The sequence below is a fragment of the Ursus arctos genome, unplaced genomic scaffold (genome assembly GCF_023065955.2).
Source record: "Ursus arctos isolate Adak ecotype North America unplaced genomic scaffold, UrsArc2.0 scaffold_6, whole genome shotgun sequence".
Taxonomy (NCBI): domain Eukaryota; kingdom Metazoa; phylum Chordata; class Mammalia; order Carnivora; family Ursidae; genus Ursus; species Ursus arctos.
In genome coordinates, this window is record NW_026623078.1 from 33,214,736 (window position 1) to 33,238,133 (window position 23,398).

Sequence of the window (23,398 nt, forward strand, 5' to 3'; positions counted from 1 at the left end):
CTGCTAACTCTTTAGTAAAAGTCCTAAAATGATGTTGTTTCTGGTTAGAGCCTCAATTCAGTAATTAAAATGTATCTAGTCCACTTTATTCATCAACATTTTATCCTTAGTCAAACTTAATGCATATTCTCCTCTCACACCATGGTCAGGTCTGTAATTGGCCTGCACGGAGTGAGAAATTCAGTGTCTACCACCCCCAGTCTCTTTCTCTGGATCCCATTGTAGAGTTGAAGTGGAAGGAAGCAGGAGATGTTGGGGATGGAACAGAAGTTTTTATTTTCTGGGTGGCTTTCATACTCTCTGAGCCTGGGATTGGTTAGGGTGACCTTTTTCTTTATGAGGGACTTTGGGGAAATTTAGAGTCCATCCTCAGGGAACATAATTCTGCCACACTCTTGCTTCTAACCAAGTCTTACTCCTGGCTTACTGTGCAGTCCCTTTGTGGACAAGGATTTTCTCCAAGGTAGACATAATGGTAGAGGGCAGACCTATTAATGCCACCACTTCTAACATGCCCCTTTCCCAGGGGTGAGTCGGGCATCACTCCACTCTCCCTGGTCTCACCTAGGTTTAGAGGTACGTACATATCAGATGCTTTCCATAGGCCTGTGGGTTCCCTCATAAAGCATAAGGTAAGGTGGTAGTACCCCTCAGCCCTCTCTATCTGGAGAGGGGAGTAGCAGTGTTGTCCATTTCACTTCAAAGATGTGATTTTACAACTTTCTCACAACCATAACCCTTCCTAGTTCCCTGCTCTGGCCAATGGTCTTGGGGTTGCAAAACTCGTAAGTGTCCCCACAGTAAATACTGCATTTCAAATCTTTTATATATTTTTTTCTCCACAGAATCTTCCATCTTATCATCTGTTACAACTTCATTGCAAAAGGTGTGAAAGAGAGGGAAATTAAGTTGGTAAATATTTCGAAGCCAAGTTTCTAAACAGTGGAACTACTTAAAGAAAATCTTCCTTATGTGGCAAAAAAAAAAAAAAAAAAGGAATTGTACTCATTGAAGTCGAGTTGATAAACTTGAAAGGTGGATCTTCCTCCCTCTCTCTCTAATTCCCTACCCTTGACAGCACTGCCCTCCACAGAAACCACTGGATATGAAGAGTATTGGAAAACCTCTCCTGAAGACCATATGAGGAACAATCAGAAGGTTTATACTAAGGAAGACCGAAAAATCAGGTCTGTGCTGGGGAGAAAATGAAGACTATGAAAACAATTAGAAAGTAATAAAATGTTTGCAAAAAAGTACAAAGATAGGAATTGAGAAAGATTTGAAAGGACGGTATATAGATAGAGAGTAAAAAGACACAAATGACACAGGCTCCTTTCAACTCGATGTGCCAGATGGACATGTTTGTGTCATTAACCAATACAATAAAAAGGAAAAAACATCATTTTTGCAAATGAAGAAAAATCTTTTGTTGACATAATACTCTGAAAAAGCTTGCAGGATACCCCAGGCAGAGATGTGCCATTAGCATTTGAAGTCATGAGCTCTCCGTCTTGCTAACTGTAATGAAAAATTCACATGCATCACTCTATACTTTTTGATTACTCTTCCAATAAAGAAGTCTGTCCTTGGGGGCATCTAATCATCAAAGATGACCTCATTCATGCAATAGAACAATCACTAGAAAACATAATAGCTAATTGGGACTCTTGAAATTAAATGTGGTGGTTTTGCTTGTGGAAGGATACTAAATGGCTCATAATTTTAACTTTAATCATAAAGAATGACTTTCTAATAGTCATAACTGTCTTTATATCAAAGAGGTGATATATTTCTTCTTACTGGAAATGTTCAGTCTTAATAAGGATGCCTATCTGACAGGCATATTTGTCAAGACACTCACGTATCTGTTAAGTGGTTGACTCCCGATTTGTAAGTTGTTTTGCAGTTTTCAATATCACTGAGTCTATGACCCCTATTGAGTCTTAAGCTAAAATGTCTACTTATCAGAAAAACTATTACTATTCAATTGCTAAGTTTCCATGGTCTCAACTTTTATTCCACTGCCTCAGCTTACCCATACACCACTCTCCACAAGACAAGTATGCAAGTAAATAGCCTACAAGAAGATTTAATTTTCTGCTGCTACATTTTATTTCTCTTCAGATGACATTATAGTTGACCCAGTGACATAAGCTAAAAACATGAGACTTGTTTCTGACGACTGTTTCCCTCCTGCTGCCTAACCCTACATTTCCTAAATATTTTACAGTGTCCACCCCTACTTAACACGGTCAGCGAGTTTATTTTTCAGGTAAAATTTAAGATCCTCAGTATGGGAAACAAAACCTTCATGAGCTGAACTTGGGTAATTGGTAGAGCATCATCTTAGGATTTTACATTTTTCTTATTACATTTTATTTTCTAGCAAAAATGACTTTTCGTTCCACAGACACACACTAATACCAAACATATCTGTGCCTTAAATGCCTTAGTTCCTTTTCTATACTGAAAATATTTATTCTGCTTTCAAAACTTGATCAAGTTTTAAAAATGTTTCTCTAATGACATTTTTTATCCTACTACAATACCTAATAAATCATTACATTGTTACAAATATATAGTATCTGTTGACCTCTAAACCACCATTTTAGAAATGTAATGTGATCTACAAGTATAATTTTAAATTTTCTAGGACTTATGTTAAAAAAAAAAAAGGAGGGGGAAGAGGAGCCTAGGTGACTCAGTTGGTTGGGTGACTGGCTCTTGGTTTTGGCTCAGGCCATGATATCAGGGTCCTGAGATCTAGCCCCACATCCGGCTCCATGCTCATTGGGGAGCCTACTGGTGAATTCTCTCTCTCCCTTGTCGCTCGTCCAGCTCACTTTCTCTCTCTTTAAAATCAATCAATCATGAATCAGTTTTTAAAAAGGGGGGAACCAGGTGAACCTAATTTTAATATTTAACTCATACCAAATCTTATTATTTCAGAATATAATCTCATTTAAAATTTTTATATTGTCTTTAAAATCTAGTGTGTGTCTTACAACAGTTCTCGATTTGGACAAGCTAAATTTAAGTACTCAATAGCCATATGTGGCTAGTGCTTTTATATCTACAAAGCAGCAACAGGAGTAGGCCAGGCTTGATTCACTGGCCAAATCCAGCCCAATACCTGTTTCATATTATTTTATTTTATTTTATTAATACCTGTTTTAGGGTGGCTTGAGAGCAAAGGTAGATTCTCACATTTTTAAATTGTTGAGAAGGATGAGAAGATGATTATTTATTGACACCTGAAAATGATATGAAATTCAAATTTCAGAGTCCTTAATAAAGATTTATTAGAGCATAGCCATGCTCTTCACTTACAGATTTTCTGAGGCAAATTTCATGCTAAAAACGACAGAGCCAATTAGTTTTGAATGGCTATATGACCTCAAAAGCTTAAAATACTTACCATCTGGACCTTTCCAGAAAAAGTTTGCTAACCTCTCCTTTAGAGGGTTCATTCTGCTAGGACCATGATCACATATTAGTTATCTTTGCACTCAGTGCATGGCTGACCCACAAAGGAGACTCAATAATTTCAGAATAAAATATATTTTAAAAATCCAGTGAGATAAACATTTATCGAACAACTAAAATCCTAAAATACACCCTCTTTACCTAGAAGTCATACCTTAGAATTTTTCCAGTTCAAAATACTGTACCACCAGAACAAAGATGTGATAAAAACACAGTCAAAACCAGAATTCCCAATTCAGATAGATCTGGGTCCAAGCTCCAGTTTTGCCCCCTCTGTAATCTTGAGTAATTTATGTACCTACCAATATTAAAGGCAAAAATTTGTACATGTCCTTTTACAGTCAATCCCCAAACACCCCCAGTCCAGGCAACAATGAATCTGCCTTTTGTCACTATATATTTATTTTGCTTTTTCTAAGATTTTGTAGGAATGAGGTTTATAATGTAAAAAAAAAAAAAAAAACCTTGCTTCCTCTGTAATCCTTTCATCTGTAAAAAGGGCAAAATAATGCTTAACTCACAGAATTGTTGCAACAATTAAATGAGATGATGTATATAATAATAGTATAGTGACTGAACATGGTAAGTTTTCAATACATGTTTGTTATTTTTGTACATGTATCTAAAGTTTCCTACTCTAACTTGTTCTTTTCAATAGCTTTTGTTCACTGCTTTTGAAGGAAGTGATACTTTAATTAATATGGTTATTAAAGCTATGAGTATTCACTTAGGAAAGACTCAGCACAACTATATAGGTTAGTAAAAAATATTTTGGACACCAAAACACATTGCTAGACTATTAGAACTGGATATGTCCTTTAAATGTGTATAATGCATACTCTATTTAAATGGAAATGAAGAATATCTTCAAAGGAAAAAGGGGGATTTATGTATAAAGAACATGAAAGAAATATTACTCAGAAAGCTTTAACAATTTTAGAATCAGAAACACACATGTTTTAGTAATATATGATATAGCTCTACCCTAGACCCATAAAATATTTTTAAAATCACGATGTAAAAATTAATAAATGATGGTTAAATGTTACAAAACATTGTTCTATTTAATATTATAGAATTATTCAAATCACAGAGTTCCATTTATTTCCCTTGCTGAAATGTTAACATTGCTGAAAATAATTCTTTGGACAGTTCTGTTTAATTTAGGTTTTATGGGTCCTTGGAGTGAAGAGAGGAAGAGAGTTGTAATTTTCTGGACGTAGAGAATCCTTTGCGATGGTCAACTGGATAAATGCTTGTTCTGCCTCACGGGACTAGCACAGAAAGGAGTAGCTGGTTCTATTCTGCTAGATGCCAAGGTCTCCATATTCTTTCAAAATCAGTGGCCTTAGAGGGATCATGAATTGCTGAGGTAGAACAATCCTTGCTCCTCTTTATCTCTCATCTACTGCCTTTGAAATCAACTGGAGCTGTATACTTGGACGCAGCACAAAGGGGGAGGCTGGAAATAAAAATATGGCCTAGGATTTGTGATGCTCAAGTGATTCCGATTCATTGCTCCTATAGCTGCAGTACTGAAATATGCTAGACTTATCACTGATACATGGCAGTTCACAGCGTTCTAATTCATTTTACAGAAGTAATCCTATCCCAGCTCTACCATTACTCTTTTCAGTGCAACTTATGCTTTGGTTCCATTTGAAATCATTCATCATGAAGTTCATAAGACCTGATGTTATCAAATTATGCAGATACAGAAAGTGTCTGGGCCTTCTTTGTGGGCAAAATTAAAGTGGTTAAAAACTCCTATGATATGTGATGCTCACGTGTGATATAAAACACACTCTCAAAGTGCCAAACTTTTATCTTCCTTTATTTGAGCAGTTTCTGGAATTCTGCATCTTTCTGTCCTAATGAAATATGGGGAGAAACAAAACTCTTTGCTTCTTTATTCAGCATACAACAAAATACACTTATTCTTTTCTATGTGTAGGACTGATACTTTAAAAATAATATTCTGCTTAACACCTGTTCAATTATACGGATGCCCTGCCCATCTAAGGTACTGTATACCTTATAGCAAGCATGTTCTGTGTCTAATTAGTGGCATTATATTAATATATATTAACTTTGTTTTGTATTGATAGGCTCTTCATCATCAATTATGAGGATTTTAATTTTACTACTCCACCAAAACTAAAAAAAGAAAACTAAAATGTGTTACATGCACTGGGAACACATATAAGGAATCCAGAAATTAATTATCATTTTGTAATATATTACAATGGAATGGCAGAGATTGTTACTTACATTCATGTGTTGATTTTACTTTTTTCTCTTAATTTATAACACTGTTTCCCACTTTGTTAGGTTTACTTTATGCATCAAAAATAGATCAAATTTTTTGAAATACTTATTGCCATGAAATGGTCACTAAAAACAATAATGACATAATTATATTGTCATTAGCTTCCTTGGATTTAGTGATTTTTCTCCTGCAAAAAAAGTATTCACATGGATTTAAATGAGAGAAACCAACCATTTAATGAGGAGAGAAAGAAGATAAAGGGTCCAAAATTTAACTTTATGTTACTGATAAACACATAATGAGTGTTGCCTTTTTGCAAATTAAGTTCAGGGTTTTTAAAAAAATTACTCTGTAGTTTATTTTAAAAACTATCATCATGTAAATAATATTTTATTTAAGTATAATTATTAACCCATTTCAATTCAAAATAACACATCTTTCGGATTCTTCAGACTCTAGTTACACACTGAGTAGGCAGTCTCTTATTTTAAGTCAAACTTCTATCACTAATCATGGAGGAACAAAGATGTGTCCAAATTTTGAAGGAACATGGGTGTCCCAAAGCTCAGATAATGAATTTTAGCTCTCTCTGGAGAAAAGCCTTTCCTGTATGTAGCCTGGCAATATTCCAAGATTTCTTTTTAAAAGTAACTCCATATGTGTACTGAAAATAAGCTAGTGATGTTTTAAATCAACTGGAAAGAGAGGCTGTTCTTTTCAATATTTTTTTCCTGAGCATAACTTTGAAGTGCAGCATTTGGGGATTATGAAGGTTTGGGTTACCTGCTGAATGAAGGCATGGAAAATTATTTGAAAGTACCCTTTTTTTGAAACTCTACTTTAAACTTATGAAATATCACCTGTGGTTAAGTGAAGGTATGCAATTCAAAGCATTTTTTTCAACCTAAAGACAAAGAGTTAATTTTAAATTGTGATTATATTTTCCAAGTTTTCTATGGCTACAAGATCATAATCAAAAGTTTGTGGTTCACTTCTTTTTAAAGGCAAGGGATGATGGGGACGAGTAAATGCTATTAAATTAAAGAAAATCTGGGTAAATTTATAATGAGTTAGGTACTGTGAGCAAAACTGAACCAAAGACCACAGCTTACTATGCTCTAATGATTGTCTCACAGCAGGTATTTTAAGTGATTTCATTTCCAAATAAATTCGACTTGCATCTATTTCTTGGTAATGTGTTCTGAATTTACTTGATGCATTCAATATTACTTCAAAATATTCAAGTAATATTTTTAGCAAGGGGAAACAGCTGTTTGGTCATATTTGCATCATGTAAACATGAAGGAAAATGTATTTGAATAAGCATTCTTTTTCAGAAAGCAAAGAAAGTGTAATAATATGTCTTATTTACATCAAGAAAGATATCCTTTGCCTAATATATCACAGACATGCTTGATACAGTTGGATACTGTCTAATAGCATTGTGACAAGATATGAATGGTTATATGTTTAAATACTTCAGTATGCAAAACATTTCACTATGTCCAAATAGAAAGGAGGCTGCATCTTCTTTTAGAAACAACATAAAATGATAAAAAAAGTTACAAAACATCTGATAACTTATTAAAATAAATGACAATTGAGTTAAAAATCATGCTGCAGAAACACTGTAAAGAAGTCACTACAAAAACTCATTTCCAAAGTAAGTCAACATTGATAAATAGGTAAATTATTTTTAAGTTATATATTTAAGTGTAATATAGTAAGGTTTTTAACTTATAGTAAGATAATAACATTCACTAAAATAATCGTTTCATGAAATTAAGGAATATTTATTGAGTGTGCCTATCTTGGAGCAGACACTGCGCTAGGGGCTGAGAAGCCAGTAAGAGATATTGCATGTTAGCTATTCATAAGTGTTAAGGAGGAAAAACAAAACAAAACAAAACAAAACTAGTGCAGGGAAGGAGAATATAGTATTTTGGGTGTGTTGGAGGTTGTTGAAATTTTAAATATACGGGCTAAGAAGCTAAAAAGTGCCTTTTGAGAAAGGAGCTAAGTTGCACATAGGAATAAACATTGTACATACCTGGAGGAAGAGTGTTCCAGCCTCAGGCGCACACATGGGAATATTCTTGGGGAGAGAGCGTTGTGGCTGTAGCTGCATGAACAAAGGTGGGGAAAGTTGTAGCACAAGACGTCTGAGAGGTAATAGAGGAAAGATGACCTTGAACACCATGCAAAGACTTTGCATTTTAATGAGAGTGAATTAGAAGATTTTGAGCAGAGGAATGACAACATGTGAATTATGGTTTGGCTGAGCACTATTACTTTGAGAACAGAGAGTAAGTGGTCAAGGATGGAGGCAGCAAGACAATTTAAGTGTCCATTGCAACAGTGAGGGAAGAGAGAATGGTTTCTTCAACTATGGCTTAGAACAGTGGTGATGTTAAAAAGTGGCTGAATATTATACCTACGGTATTTTGAAAGTAGAGTCAACAAGGCTTAATGATTAATTTCATGTGGAATATGAGAGTAAAAGAGTAAAGGATGGAAGGAGACAAGGTTAAAGGTTTGGAGTTTTAACTGACTGTGATGGAGAAGATTATTAAAGGAGTGGGTTTGAGGAGAAAATGTCTGAAATTGACATGGACAAGTTAAGTTTGGAATGGCTATTAAACATTCAAGTTGAGTGGTCTGATAGCAATTGTCTATACAGAACTGGAATTAATGTGGAAAGCTAGAGTTGAGATATGAATTTAGAAGTCACATAGTATATTGATCGTATCAAAATGATTAGACTGGATGAGAATACCCAGTGAGTGAGTGTAGACAGAGGTGAATATATAATGCTTTATAACAAAAATAAAATGAAGTCTTAATTACTTCCTTTTTGAAATATTTTCAGATTCATATATATAAAGAAACCCCAATAGACAAAATTGGACAATGAAATATCAAGAAAAAAATAACAAGATAATTGACAAATAAAGAGAAGGAAAACTGGTAGAATCACCACAACTACCCTGGGGAACAATTTACTGTTACATATTGTTTTTGAATATGTGTATGCCTTGTGACTTAATATTTACACTTAGTAATCAGAAGTATTTCATAAGAACATGTTTAAATAATATTTATCATATAGCTCCAAAAAGACATATAGAAGGGCTTTTATTGAAACATTGTAACTCAGCATCTATTAGAAGAGACGTGGAAGAATATATATTAGATATTTGAACATTAGAATATTATGCAGCTGTCAAGGTGTATAAAGCAGAACTATATGTATCAAATTTAGATTGGTCTCAGATTTAAGTCAACAAAACAAAGTGCAGAGCATTTTGTAGAGTTTTGAAATCCTTTTTGTCTCAATTAAAAATAAATATGCATATAGGTAGATATATATGTTGTGATATATGAAATGAAATATGAAAGTCTGGCTCCAAACTTAATTATAATTATTGCTTCTGGGACATAAGAATGGAGAGGAAACACAGAGGATCACAATACTATTTGTACTAATTTATTTATCAAAAATATAATATGATCTGATGCAACTATGTCAGAGTGTCTTCGTTCCTTAGCTGTGTGTATGTTATTTTATGTTCTTTTTTTATACATCTTTACATCTTTTTAAAGGAAAAAAATCCAATTGTGTGTGTGTGTGTGTGTGTGTGAAAATTGAATTAGGAATCATTTCCAGAAATTGAGTCACTATGCTCTAGAGTTGGATTGCTCATAGAACTATTAAGTCAATTGTAAGATACTTGGCTCTCAGTAAAGGGTTTTACTGAACTCTATTATTAACTTCTCTCAGTGAAGATGTTGGTGTTTTTCTTCCCCTAGTTTCTCCTCGTCAAATATAAATTCATAGCATCACCCAGCCCAAAATGAAAAGGGAGGAAACAGGCTACATCTTAAAAGGAAAATTTCAGCCCCCACACAACCCGGTTTGAAGCTGAAATAGACATCATGGGGAGAAAATTCACAAACAGCAGATGTTGTGGTTCACTTTTCAATTGTTGATATTAAACAAGAACACCTCTGAGATTCCACATCCTGTGTTTATGGATTGTAGTTAAAATGGTAAAGTGGTATATTCTGGTACTTTTAAATATTTTATGATGCAAGGCATTTATGATGAAGAACCATTTTACTCACAAAATGTTAGATTTCCTCCTGTATTCTATTTATTTTACTGTAGAAGAATGCTACACCTTTAACCTGTACTGAATGAGATTGGAAATAATGAAAAATATAGTGATATAAAGTGATTCTGTTCAAAGTAAATGATTTTATTTTCAGAGAGATAAATGTTCAACGTAACGTGTGGAATATGAGTATTTTCTAACATTGTATATGGCAGGATTCTCAAAACAATAAATTAATGGACTTGATAAATAAATATGCAGAATCCTCAAATTTAGTAATTTGAGTTAAATATTAATAATTAGAAAATATTCTATATTACTAATATAGATATAGAATTGTGGAGTTTTTTTTTTAATAATGAATTTTTATTTTATGATGTTAGTCACCATACAGTACATCCCCGGTTTCCGATGTAAGGTAAATAGAGGTAAAACTTGCCAATTTACTAGTCAACCTTCTACTAGATCTACTTAGGTTTACATTCTAGATTTTTTGTAGTTACATGAAGAAAAATTATGTTCTCTAAAGCTTCTATTTTTAATTCTTTATAGCTGTCTTGCACATGTCTGCTATTGATTACAGGGTGTGAGAAGGTAAAGGTATTTTTGCAATGAATTTTCTTTTACCTGAAACAAAACAGTGTGCTTGCTGAGCCTATGATCTCTGGCTGCAGATTGCCTGAGTTTGAATTATTTAAACTCTCTTTTATTTTCCTCACCTTTAAAATGAGGCTCATTGTTTTGTGAAGATTCAATAGGATAACACATACAGGTACATAAATACATAAAGATACATTAAAAATGTTTGGCAGCTGGTAAATACTCAGATCTCATCTTTCCACAGTATAATTATTATTGTTGTTGTTGCTGTTGGAAAGGAACCAATTTATATAAATTGGTCTCCAGCTTCTCAGCATCTGCCTTGGCCCTCCTTTAATTCATTTCCCTTTAAGGATCATTTAGAAAATCACATCTGATTACTCCCTTCCCTAATTAAAACTATTAACACTTTTCAATCACCTTTAGGGCAAAGACCACATATCCATAATATACCTTTTAGTGTCCTGCATGATATGGCCCTTGCCTTCCTCAAATAATTTTCCCACCGCTTTTTGCCCTCCAGACATACTTTGCCTTCTCAAAATCACTGACCTCCTCCCAGCTTTAGAACAACCTCATATACATGTAATACTTCTACCTTCTACCCAGTTAATTCCTATTTACCTTTTAGAGCTATGTTCTAAATTCAATTTCTCTGAATTGTCCTGGAAACTCTCCGAAGCCCCTCGTCCAGGTCAGTTCTGCTATACAGCACACATTTCTTAAAGCTCCATAGTTGGTTTTATTATGGGACGATATTTTAACATATTAACAAAGAGAGTTTTTCACCTGGAAAGCATATAATGAGTTAGAGCAAGCATCACGACATCCCATGCAATTGCCCATGACTATATAAAGTTCATTCAGACTATAGAAAGGAAGAGGAGGAATTAAAGTAGTAACAAGAGAGCTCAGACCTTACTGAATCTCAGAGTGAGGGTAGGTAGGCAGAGTAAGCAATAGGAAGTGCACATAAGTTTGGGAAATTTAAGAGCTTGGGAATTGTAGGAGCTCAGGAAACTGGCTAGGTCTCTAGATAAAGTCAGGAAATTGACCAAATCCTAAAGTATCTCACTGCACATCATGATGTAGGGGCATGAAAACAATCCTACTGATATTTCTAGGCGTTCAACCCTAAAACAACTTCAGGTGTCCCTGTAGACTTAGAATGCTGCGGACAGGTTTCCTATACCTCAGAGCAGCATAGATATTCCTTAGAGAACTGTTGTACCAAAACAGATAAGAACAGTATATAGCAGAAATACACAAAGAGTAGAGCTGGAAGGAAACCACTGAGGATGTCCCAATAAATGGCAGGCATGGATGCCTCGCCACCAACACCACATCAATTATGTCGACCGCTAAGTCTGGACTGACCCACCAAGCCATCTCAAGAATTTAGGTGAATCCTCAGAGAAAATATTTCCACTAATAAATTAGAGGCCAGAATATAATTTAAGTTCAATTATGAGAAGATAATATTGTTACTTTGTTGCCATATTGTTTTATTGCATATATGTATTGGCTCTCTCAAATTACTTAACTCCTTGCTAGGCTGTAAGCTATACAGAGACAGGGACCGTTTCTATCTTACTTCTCTATCTTCACCACACAGTACAGTCTCTGGCACAGGTACGTGAATATATATTTTATGCTTGAAAGAATTGTGACGATGAACCAGACCTGATGTTCCAAGAACATTATGGAAATATGTGTATTTGAATTAAAACTTAGATATTATAAAAAGATTCCTTGACTTAAAGGCAAAGATGTTGCCGCTGGACCTTGAAACACTTGGCCAGTCTGGTCCCTAACTCCCACAACTATAAAATAGACATAATAATAACCTCTGTCACTGAGTGTTGAAAGAGATAAGGTGAAATAATGTATATACACCATACATTAGGTTCATTTATTTAACATTTCCATTAATTTATTTTTCCTTTCTAACCTAGTGTGAAATCAAAAAACATCATTTTTCTTAACTCTATTTTGTAGGAAATAAAGCAATGCTTATACTTTTATATAGCCCAATATATAATCATATGACTTAAAATAAAAATTCTTTATAATTGAAAATAGTTCTTCCATATAGATGTAGGTATCTGAGGAAATTCTAATTTCCTCATTGGTACATAAGGAGTTTAACACTCTATCGAATGTTGCCCTTAGTTATTCTCTAAAAGTATTTAGGGAAGTATCACATCCATTTAGGTCTATGAATTAGTATTCATGGAATTGTTCTTTCAGGAGTCAAGAGGTTTTTTTAGATATTAAAAATAAATGTCTGAAAATCAGAAAATTGGGCTAAGCTATTACTGTGGGCCAATTTGCATACCCTTCCCCAAATTCATACGTTGAAATCTTAACCCCCAAGAACCTCAGACTGTGACTGTATTTGTAAATACAGCATTTAAAAAGGAAGTGACAGTGAGGCCTTTAGGATGGGTCCTAATTCAACCTGACTGATGTCCTTATAATGAGAGTAGATGAGAAGACACGGGGAGACACCGGGCATACATGGACACTGTTCAAAGGCCATGTGGTAACACAGTGACAGTCAGCCATCTGCAAGCCACAGGGAGAGGCCTCAGAAAAAACCAAACCTGCCAACACCTTGAGATCTTGGACTTCCAGCCTCCAGAACTGTGAGAAAATAAATTTCTGTTGTGTAAGCCACCCCAACTGGCAGTTTGTTATGGCAGCCTTAGCAAACCAGTAGGGCTACCATCAGCAATATTTGTTTTTCTGTAATATTCTATGGTGTCAAAATATAAAAGCAAATTTCAATTTCCAAGGTAATGATATTCAATACTTCCTTGAACTAAGCGTGACCCAGAATTTCATTTGGGGGTATATGCCCAACAGAAATATCTGCTGACATCCACTATAAAGCTATTCACAGCAGCTTTATTCCTAACAGCTCCGACCTGGAAACATGAAAGAGGATAAATACATTGTGGTATATTCACAGAATGGAATACGACACAGATTTAAAAACATACAGGTACATGCAACAAGCAGATGAATCTCAAAATATAATTTTGATTGAAAAAAGTCATACAACAGAATACATGCTGTGTGATTTTATTTAAATGAACTTCATAAAGAGCCCAAACTACTTTATGATGATGCTGATAGACAGCGGACTCATGACGTCACTGGGTAGGTAGGTAGTGAATGGGAAAGGAAGTTTAGGGGACGTGTGCTGAAAATTTCATGTACATGATCTGATTGGTGGTTACGTGATGACTATATAAATTAAATAAAAACATGGAACAGAAAATTTAGTATCGGCATGGTTTTTGTAAGTTACACCTCAATTACAAAATGAAAAATAATATTATCTAGTTCATGTTATTTTTTAAGTGTACATTTCATGATGAATAGGTCACTGTGCTTATACCAAATCTCTCGTACATCTTCTTTAATTTGAAATTTATAAGTTGGGCAGGAACCAGGAAGTTACAAATTTTGCTTAGGCAACTCTTCTTGGAAATAATGCCATTATTTTCTAAAGTGTGATAAAACTTTCCTAAACACTTGATCTTTCACATCCTTTATTTGCACATGTCCCTCCCCATCTGCCCAGGGCACTTTCTTCATCCCCTTCTTCAGACATTTGCCTCCAATACGGAAAACTACCTGTTCTTCCAGAGACTGTTCAAATGTCACTTTTGTGTCCTCTCTGGAGCCTCTTTCTACCGTCTAAAGCAGACTTAATTAGTTGTCTGTGTTATTGAACTTATACTATATTGTAATATGTTTTCATATGTGTGCCTCCTGCACTTAAAAGATGCCCAAATTATTGAATGAATAAGTTAATGGAATAAATTGTATATAGACTTAACCATGGAGTAGGAGTGAGGTTGGCTCTTTGAATTATGTTAAGAGAATATTGTTTCTTTGATTAGAAGAATTATCCTTCTTTATTGCCCACATGGTAATTTGTGCATTTCTTCTGATAGCTTGAATCAAAGTATAATTTATATGTCAATCTCCCCTACATGCTAGAAAATTTCACAAGTACCAGCATTGTACTTGATTTATTCTTATTATCCCATTACTGCTCTTATCAGCATTATAGACAGTAGTTGGCACTTAATAGATGTTTGTTATATGATTATGAATCAGTGAATTTAGAAGCAGTCATTTAAACAATGAATACAAAAAGCTGTCATATTTACCCATTCATGAGATTTGCCATACTGCTAGTTACCATTTTCTGAGTTAAAATTTTTTGAAGTCTCTACTACCAGAGTGCAATTTGCATCAGAAATTTGAAAAGTCCTTCATGGGTAATAAAGTTTCCTAATAAATAATGAAAAATAAAGGTTTATTGGTAACCCATCTTGAAAAACAAAAGGAAAATTATGAAAATAAGTTTATCTGACATTGCATTTAACTAAATTTAAGTTTTCAGTGCTCTTAGAATAAAGAATGAATAAAATATTGATTAGGGGATATATAAGGAATACATATTCTAACTAAATTAGGTGGTAATTTCTACATAAATGCTTCCATTTATCTTTGATTTGAGTATGACTTTGAATATACTTATTAATAAAGTCATTTAAAAGCAGTAAAGTGTCTCATCAATTTCATCAGCTATCTTTCTTGATCCTTTGATAGTCATCTATTGTCATCAACATTGTTCCAACATTCTTCCTTTATGTTACCCAGTATAAATAAGTCAGATTTTCATTTGTGCATAATTTCAACTGTAATTTAAACACTTCTTGCCATATCACTTTCATTAAATGAAAGAAATCCTACAACCTTTTCAATATTCACAAATTATCTTTACAAAAAAATTGTAATGTATTCTTAGTTTCTTGAGACACTCTCCGTCAGTTACAGAGACTTAAATACAATTGATGGAGTAAATAATTTTTAACAGACAGCAAATTTTGAATGATCAGTCTTGAAAGAGCTACATCAGTAAAAATGCTCCTGTAGTGACCAGATTTTTGCTTCCTTTCATAACCTGAGGACTCTGGATAGTAATTATATAATAATACTTATATAGTAAATACTCAGATGAGTAATCTATGAAATAAAATACATCAAAGATAAGTGAGAATATATATATAACACATATATTATTAAATATATATTATGTTTAAATATGTACTAAATAAATATAACTATTCAATACATAAAAATTAAATACATATTATATACATTTATTATATATTAAATATAAATACACGTATATATTTCCAAGCAGTATTCTACATCATTTATATACATCATTATTCTTCAGAACAATTATATTGCATAGGCAATTTTTATCCCCATTATGTAGATTAAAAACAACAACAACAAAAACAACTTTGGTACCTAAGATTAAGAATCTTACTCAAGAGGTGGAGGCAGGCTTCAAACCAGAAAATTCTGAACTGTCACTTTCTTTACATACAATGATATATAAGCATCCTTTCACATTTTTATAACTCTAGCTAACCCTTTCTCGGACCAATCTCAGTTAATGAGGTCTTAGGGAGTTGGGCTAAGTGATCGCTAGAAGCCTTCTATCTCTGTAACACATTAATATTGAACTATGTTCACTGGAACCATTAATTTTGATAATTATAGAATATTTCTGAAACTTTTATGTTTCTAATGCACATTACAAATTTCCATTTTAGTACATAAACAATTCAGAAGCCTCTTTATTACATAACACTGACACCTCATAAAATGCAGTTTGGAAAATGTTGGCTAAAAACAGGAACTTTTTTCCCCTCTAAATTGTTTTATTCTTCATCTTTCATCAGACATTCACCATTTGGAATACGACTGTGTTCACAATGAACTTGATTGTTCAACTCCTAACTGTTTTACTTAAAGGAAATAGATGTTTCTTTAGATAATGTATTGTTATTTAATATGATTTATCCTTAAACAGACTTTGAATGGCAATTTTTATGGAAATAAAGAAAAATTAAAATGATACCCAATAAGCCCAATCTAATTGCAAATGTCCCTCCTGAATATGAAAACTTGGGAACATTTTTAAAAAGTTTTCTTTCCAATCAGGCAAAATGCAACAACAGCAAGCAAGAAGTTTCCTTCTTTCAGTGTAATAAAAGTAAATTTAAGCGTACCTCCCTAGAATGGTTGGACAACAACAAAAAATATTGTGATATCAATATCCACACTTTTTACAAGATCCTGTCTTTTACAGCCACTCCATGGCCTCTAGTGCCAAATATAATCCCAAGATAGACTGTCTGCAATTTATGTACCATATATTAAAAACAAACCACACTTTACAATCTAAAAGGAAAATAAATTTATTCAGTTTTTTTTTCTAAAATAGGAAATTTATCCTGAAGTATTTGGAGGATTTTTTAAAAAAAATAACAATCTTCAAAATTAGGATGTGACAGATAGAAGCAGTCAAATATTTCATCAAGCTTTGGTATCTTCACAATTTCAGTCAACTTTGCTCTAACTTTATAGAAAGTGAAATAAGCTTACCATATATCTAATTTCCAGAGATCAGACAGAAATTTTGATAAAACAAAGTAATTCAATATTTGTAGGAAAGCATATCGGTAGAACGTACTCTGTTGTTTCGCCTCTTCTCTGTGGCACCAGGAAGTGGTTTAAAGCCCTGTAAAAACACAACATTGCTGGGGAAACTAATAGGTTGATGTAAGTGGAAATTCAATATAAGCGGGTTTGACAAATGTGGGGAAATTTAACATTGAGCCTGTGGGATTTTTGGCCAGACTTTTAAATTTGATTGATAGATTTAAGAATTTTATATATATGGATTCAATACAAGTGGGTATCATGGTATCAAAAAAGCAATATTATCAACTAAAGAAGTTGCAAAACTCTATCTCCCAGGCATTAAATGGGTAATTTCTTTTTTTAGCTACTAAAGTTAACTGTTGCTATCCATTTGTTTTTACCTAGTTTTGACATGGTTTTGCATTTGACCATGTTTCTATTTGAGTGTCTCAGATGTCTTCATTTTATCAAATCAGCATTTAGTGATGTACTCTGAGAACAATGTTTTCTCCTACTTTTTGTTTGATCAGTTTTGTTTTCTAATGTTATTTTAAAATTCAGTTAAATAAAATGTCTTCTAATTTAGTTTCTCAAAGAAACTTCTTTCATACATTGTATATATTCTTGTATATATTCTCTTCTTTAATCTAATGGAAAGGAGAAAAATGCTAAAGTATGTGAGTAAAAGTAATATTTAAAAAGATTAGTTTTCCTTTTTCTAGCCAGCTTGGGGAACACCTACAAACCCTGAAATCTTAAAATCAGAAACTAGAAGAACAAAATTAGCAGTTATGAATGTGGCCTCACACTGCAATTTAAAAAATAGGTATTTTTTAAAACTAACATCTTATATCCCGCTCCAGTCTGTATTAGTTTACTTGGAAGTTCTCTACACATCATAAACATGCATATGTAAGAGATATTATCAGATTTGTGATACACTTCTCTATTATATGAGATCCTATCTAACAAATAGTATTTTCATACTAAGCAATATGAATTGACAAATGATATTCATGATCAAACATGTTGGAAGTGATAGATTCTGGACAATTTTGCTCAGTGAAACACACATAAATCTAAAATTAAAGAAAATGAATCAGTCAATTCAGTTCATACTATTAGTTGCAAGATAGACTATAAGCATGAACTAGCTTAGCTCTAGAGATATAAATAATAATAAGGTTGGATAGTATGCCAATGGAAAGAGTATGTGGAACTATGTATATAAATAAATGTATAAATTATATAAATGTATATGAATATATAGACAAACATATATGTGAGAAATATAGACTAATGTAAATTTATCTTCTAGATTTAAGAAGATATTGAAATAGTAATTATGAAATTAATATCTAAGTGAATATTTTAAGTGCTGAAACCTATATCCAAATTTAAAAGGAGAATATTGTTATTCCATTAAAAATATTTTTGGTTTTGTTTATTCTCTACAGATCTGAAAGCAATTCACACAAGAATGAAATCTCTACAATATCTACTTCAATAAGATATAACATATTATATAAATTATTATGTATTATTATATATTATAATAATAAATTAATATATATATATAAATTATAAAAAGTTTTTGGGCCAGCATTTGATTTTTTAAGTGAATTTTTAAAATATGTTTATTAATATTTCAAATATAAGACACCTGTGATTATTAGATTCCATAGGAATCCACTAAGGTAGCGTCGCTTATACTGACAATTCATTTTGTAGAATTAGAGGATACATAAGCTTTAGACCATAAAAATATTGTACCTTATTAATAAATGTGTTACCTGCTATTTCACTTACCTAAGTGTACTAGAGTTCTCCAGAGAATCAGAACCAAAGGAGGTTGAGAAGTGCCATGATCTGTCATCTGCAAGCTAGAGTCTCATGAAAGCCAGTGGTGTAGTTCCAATCCCTACCAGAAGGCTTCACTCAGGGGAGCCCATGGTGTGAGTCCTAGTCTAAGTCTGAAGGTCCAAGAACCAGGAGCACCAATGTGAAGACGAATGTCCCCACTTAAGTAGATGGCAAATTCACCCTTCCTCAGAATTTTTGTTCTATTCAGGCCCTCCATGGATTAGATCATGCCCACCCACAGTCTACCAATTCAAATGCTCATCTTTTCCAGAAACACCCTCTCAGACACATTCAGAATAATGTTTTTACCAACTATCTGGGCACCCCTTAGCGCAGTCAAGTTGACATATAAAATTAATTATCATAGTAATTGTCTTATAATTAGTTGGATAGTGATTTAAGTACAGAGTCTGGGCCATACTACAGGCTTATCTATTGATTTTCCTGGCATACTATCAAAATAAATACAACTGTGCATTTCATATGTTTTCTCTAAGAAGGCTTTTTTTTTTTTTTTTTGCTTTTGCTGGTTGAAGTCTAAAAAGAGGAAAAGTGGCAAAAAATTTTTCAGGCTTAGAAAAAAAGGAAATTCTGTTTTTTGCAACAACATGGATAAATCTGGAGGATATTATGCTAAGTAAAATGTTAGACATAGAAAGACAAATTCTACATGAACTCACATATATGGAATCTAAAAAAGTGTAATGATAGAAGCAGAGTGGAATGGCTCTTGCCAAGGGCTGGGTGGTGAGGGAAAAGGCAGATATTGGTCAAAGGACGCCAAGTTTCGGACATGCTGGATGAATCAATTATGCAGAGCTAATGTAGGGCAAGTGACCCTGGCTACTAATACCGCATTATAGACCTGGAATTTGCTGGGAGCGGATCTTTTTTTTCCTTAAGATTTAGTTTTATTTATTTATTTGAGAGAGAGAGTGAGTGTGCATATGCATGCCCACGTGAGCTTGCTCATGAGTTGGGGGGGGGGCGGTGCGCAGAAGGAGACGATCCCAAGCAGAATCCTTGTGAAGTGCAGAGCCTGACGTGGGGTTCAAGGTTGGGCTCGATCCCAGGAACTTGAGATTGTGACCTGAGCCAAAACCAAGAGCTGGAGGCTTAACAAACTGAGCCACTCAGGCACCTCACTGAGAATGGATCTTAAGTGTTCTTATCAAAAAAATAGTCACTGTATCAAGTCTTTATTAGCATGATTGTGGTAATCATTTCACAATGTATATGTGTGTCAAATCATCGTGTTGTACATCTTATATATACGTAATTTTGTCAGTTATATCTCAATAAAATGAAAAAATCTGTATCATCATATATGACAATAGGGAAAAAACGTAGTTAGGACACAATTTCATTATTCTTCAAATGCGTGAGGATCTACAAAGAAGAGAAGATACAAAAGAAGCTCGGTGGTGTTATAGCTTCACTCCACCACTTTAAATCATATTATATGTCATACGCATTACAAAAGGCACTTCGTTAACATTATTGTAAATATTAATACAAACTGAAAAAAGAAAACATAAAAAGGATTACTTTTATTAGAAACCATCACACCTAAGTCCTCTTTTGATTTCAATCATTTCAAGCAGAGTTCTCATGAGATGGTAATTAAATTGAATGTATACATTTGTATTTATAACATAGTTTAATTTTACATAAGAATCCTCACTAATTTATGCATTATTTTAAAAGCAAAATTTCATTTCAATAACTTATCTCCTAAATTCTGAGCTAAGAGCACTGACAACTTTTTTTTCTTTGTTTTTATTATCCTTTTTTTTCAAGGTTTGATTATTTTTTCCTTTGGAATTATTATTTTTAGATATTTAACCAAAGTGGGATTACTACATCAAAGCTTTTCTGCCTCCTTTTACATATCACCTATGGTTCTCCAGAAAGACACTACAGTTTTTATTTTTGTACATAAAGTTTGAAGGCCAAATATTGGTTCATTCTTTTCAAAACTTTAAACAATAATATTTTATAGCATTAGCATATATGAATAATTTTTTAGAGTTAAGCTTTCTTCTCTGTTTTTCATTGTACAGTTATCTATATCTTTAACTTTATATTATTAAATGTATCACGTTTCAGTGGCATTTTAAATGCACGGTGTTCTATTAGGCACCATTTATTCATTTATTCCACAGGTATTTGCTGAGTTCTTACTTGTAGAATCTAACATACCCTGTAACGTAAAGCCTTTCCCATACTCAGTCATGTCTAAGACTTAGCACAGCATCAGTCAACAAGCTGTGTGACAGCGTCCTCTGCAGTGTGAGGCACCAGCTGACGTGGATATGTAGGGTTTTCGCCACCCAATCTTCACATTCTCTACGATAACGAGGTTATGGTTTGGGCTTTGGTGACCCACCATTCTCCCACTCAGCCCACCTGCATCAGGTAAGACTGATCCCTCACCACTCACTCCCCAGCAACACAAGCAGACCACATCATCCAGGCCTATATCATTCAGTGCATTTCCTTCATCAGACCTCAGTGACCGCTCAGAGATGGACACATCATCAAATGGGGCCAATGAAATGTACCAACACTCCTCTTTCTCCCTACAACATCTGGAACAGAAGCAGAGGAGCTGGAGCAGCCGGAGCTGTTGCTGCTGCCACAGGGATCCCGCTGGGACCCAACACTGCAGAAGCTGGTCTCTTCTGGAGACCAAGAAGCTTCAGCACAGCCATATGGCTGGAGGGCTGCTCATTCATGCGGATACTAGGATTGCACCCTGCGTACACAAACACACCAGACTTTGTGTTTGCTTTAGGCTTCTGTCAGTTTTTAATCACTTCCAACCTAAACAATATCAATACACATTCTGGGTTCACAATAAACACAAGACGATACAACCATCCCTGCTCTGTTGGACTTACAAGGCCAACAGACTAGACATACAGATTTTATCAAATAATTATGAATATGGTGATTTAGTGTCGGTGGTACAGTTGTAGCTGTGATAAGTATGGGATATGTCTAACTTAGGTTTCTCCACATTAGGTTGCCCTCTGGGATCCGAGGCTTTATCTGTCTAACTGGAGAGTATATATATCGTACAGAGTTCTCAATGCTTGAGAGAGAGCATTCCCAAAAACAGATGGGTAAGTAGAATTGGAGTGGCGTTTTAAAGACATGGAAAATAGTACACGAAATCATGTGGTAAGAAAAAACATGAGCAAAAGAAGGCTGGAAACTTTGTGGGAAATTAGTGAGTGAAATTTGAGTGGGACAAGCTTGAATCTTTGAAAGCCAGGATGAGACTTGTGCTAATTACCTTACGCACCAACATGAAAGAATGAAAGGGGACTTTGGAAAAGGGGCACACATGATGAGATTTGCTATTTAAGGAGATAACTCCTATTGCAGGGTGGGCCGCGGAATGGCTGAGAGCAGTGGAGGCAGGGTTTCCCTGGATGAGGTGCGGTGGGAGAGGGCGCCGAGAAAAAACCTAGTACGTCAACAAAATACACACCCAGACACGGTAAGGATGGTTTGTGGGACAGCAGTGGAAGCAATGCTCATTTTGCCATTTTGTCTCAAACATAAATGGCCTCGAAGCCACTTCACAAGTTTGGATCCCTCATACTACAAATGGGAATGAACTGAAGCAACTCCAAAACTTGCTTAATCCAGATTTTTTAAAAAATGTACAAACATTTTCACAAGAATATCACTTCGTTTATTTATTTTCCTCATTTACCCAACCCATTTTTAGGGGAAATACAACTTGAAAGTGTTCCCATAAGATTCACTTATTGAAAGAGTTTTTAAAACTCAAAGAAAAACCTTCAATCTACTTACTTGATTTTTTTCCTTTCCTTCCTTGATTTTCTCTAATGATAATTTTAGGAAATATCACCGAATATTAACTAAAATCTAAAAATCAGTAATTATAATTTAACGATAATATGAAAAGGAAGTCTTCTCATTTTCAAAGTAACACTGCCTGATTATTAGTTCAACCATTTCATGTTATACCTTATCACATGTAAAATTATAAAAAACACATTAAAATGGCATGAAAGATAATTTTTTAAAACAAAATTACCTATTCTGTCATTACAAATATTTTCAGTTTGTGTATTTCTTTAGGATACATATGAATATTTATTTCTGTGATTTTAATAAAAATGAACATGCATTTATCTCCCCTTGATACAATCCATTTTTTAAGCATAGTCTCCATAATTATAATTTCATGATGGCATAACATCCCCTTGAAATTTCTGTCATCATATACAAACTTATCCTCTCTTAGCTGACAATTTATTTCCAAATTTTTACTATTTTAGATAGTACTGTAACAAATGATTTTATATTCGTATTTTTAACATATTGCCAATGTCTCCTTCAGGAAATGAAGAAGCAAAATCAACCCTGGTTAAGAATCACGTCACTCTACAGAAAACCGACTTGAATCCAAACTCTGCCTAGTACCAATTACTTGATTCAAATGGAAATATTCATTTAAATAGCTTGATTCTGCTTTTTTAGTAAACTCAATCAAATTCAA

General features: G+C 33.9%; 1 long non-coding RNA gene across 3 annotated transcripts in view; it reads left to right on the top strand.

Annotated features, from left to right (window-relative positions):
- Positions 1-23,398, top strand: part of LOC123000848 (uncharacterized) — a 273,953-nt gene extending 250,555 nt beyond the window's left edge. For 2 of the 3 annotated variants that reach the window (XR_008957722.1, XR_008957721.1), the window contains one exon: positions 846-9,276. This is a non-coding gene — a long non-coding RNA (uncharacterized LOC123000848). Of the gene's footprint in view, positions 1-845; positions 9,277-21,885; positions 22,367-23,239 lie in introns of those variants that run through there. The other variant, XR_006409192.3, reaches the window with a different exon arrangement.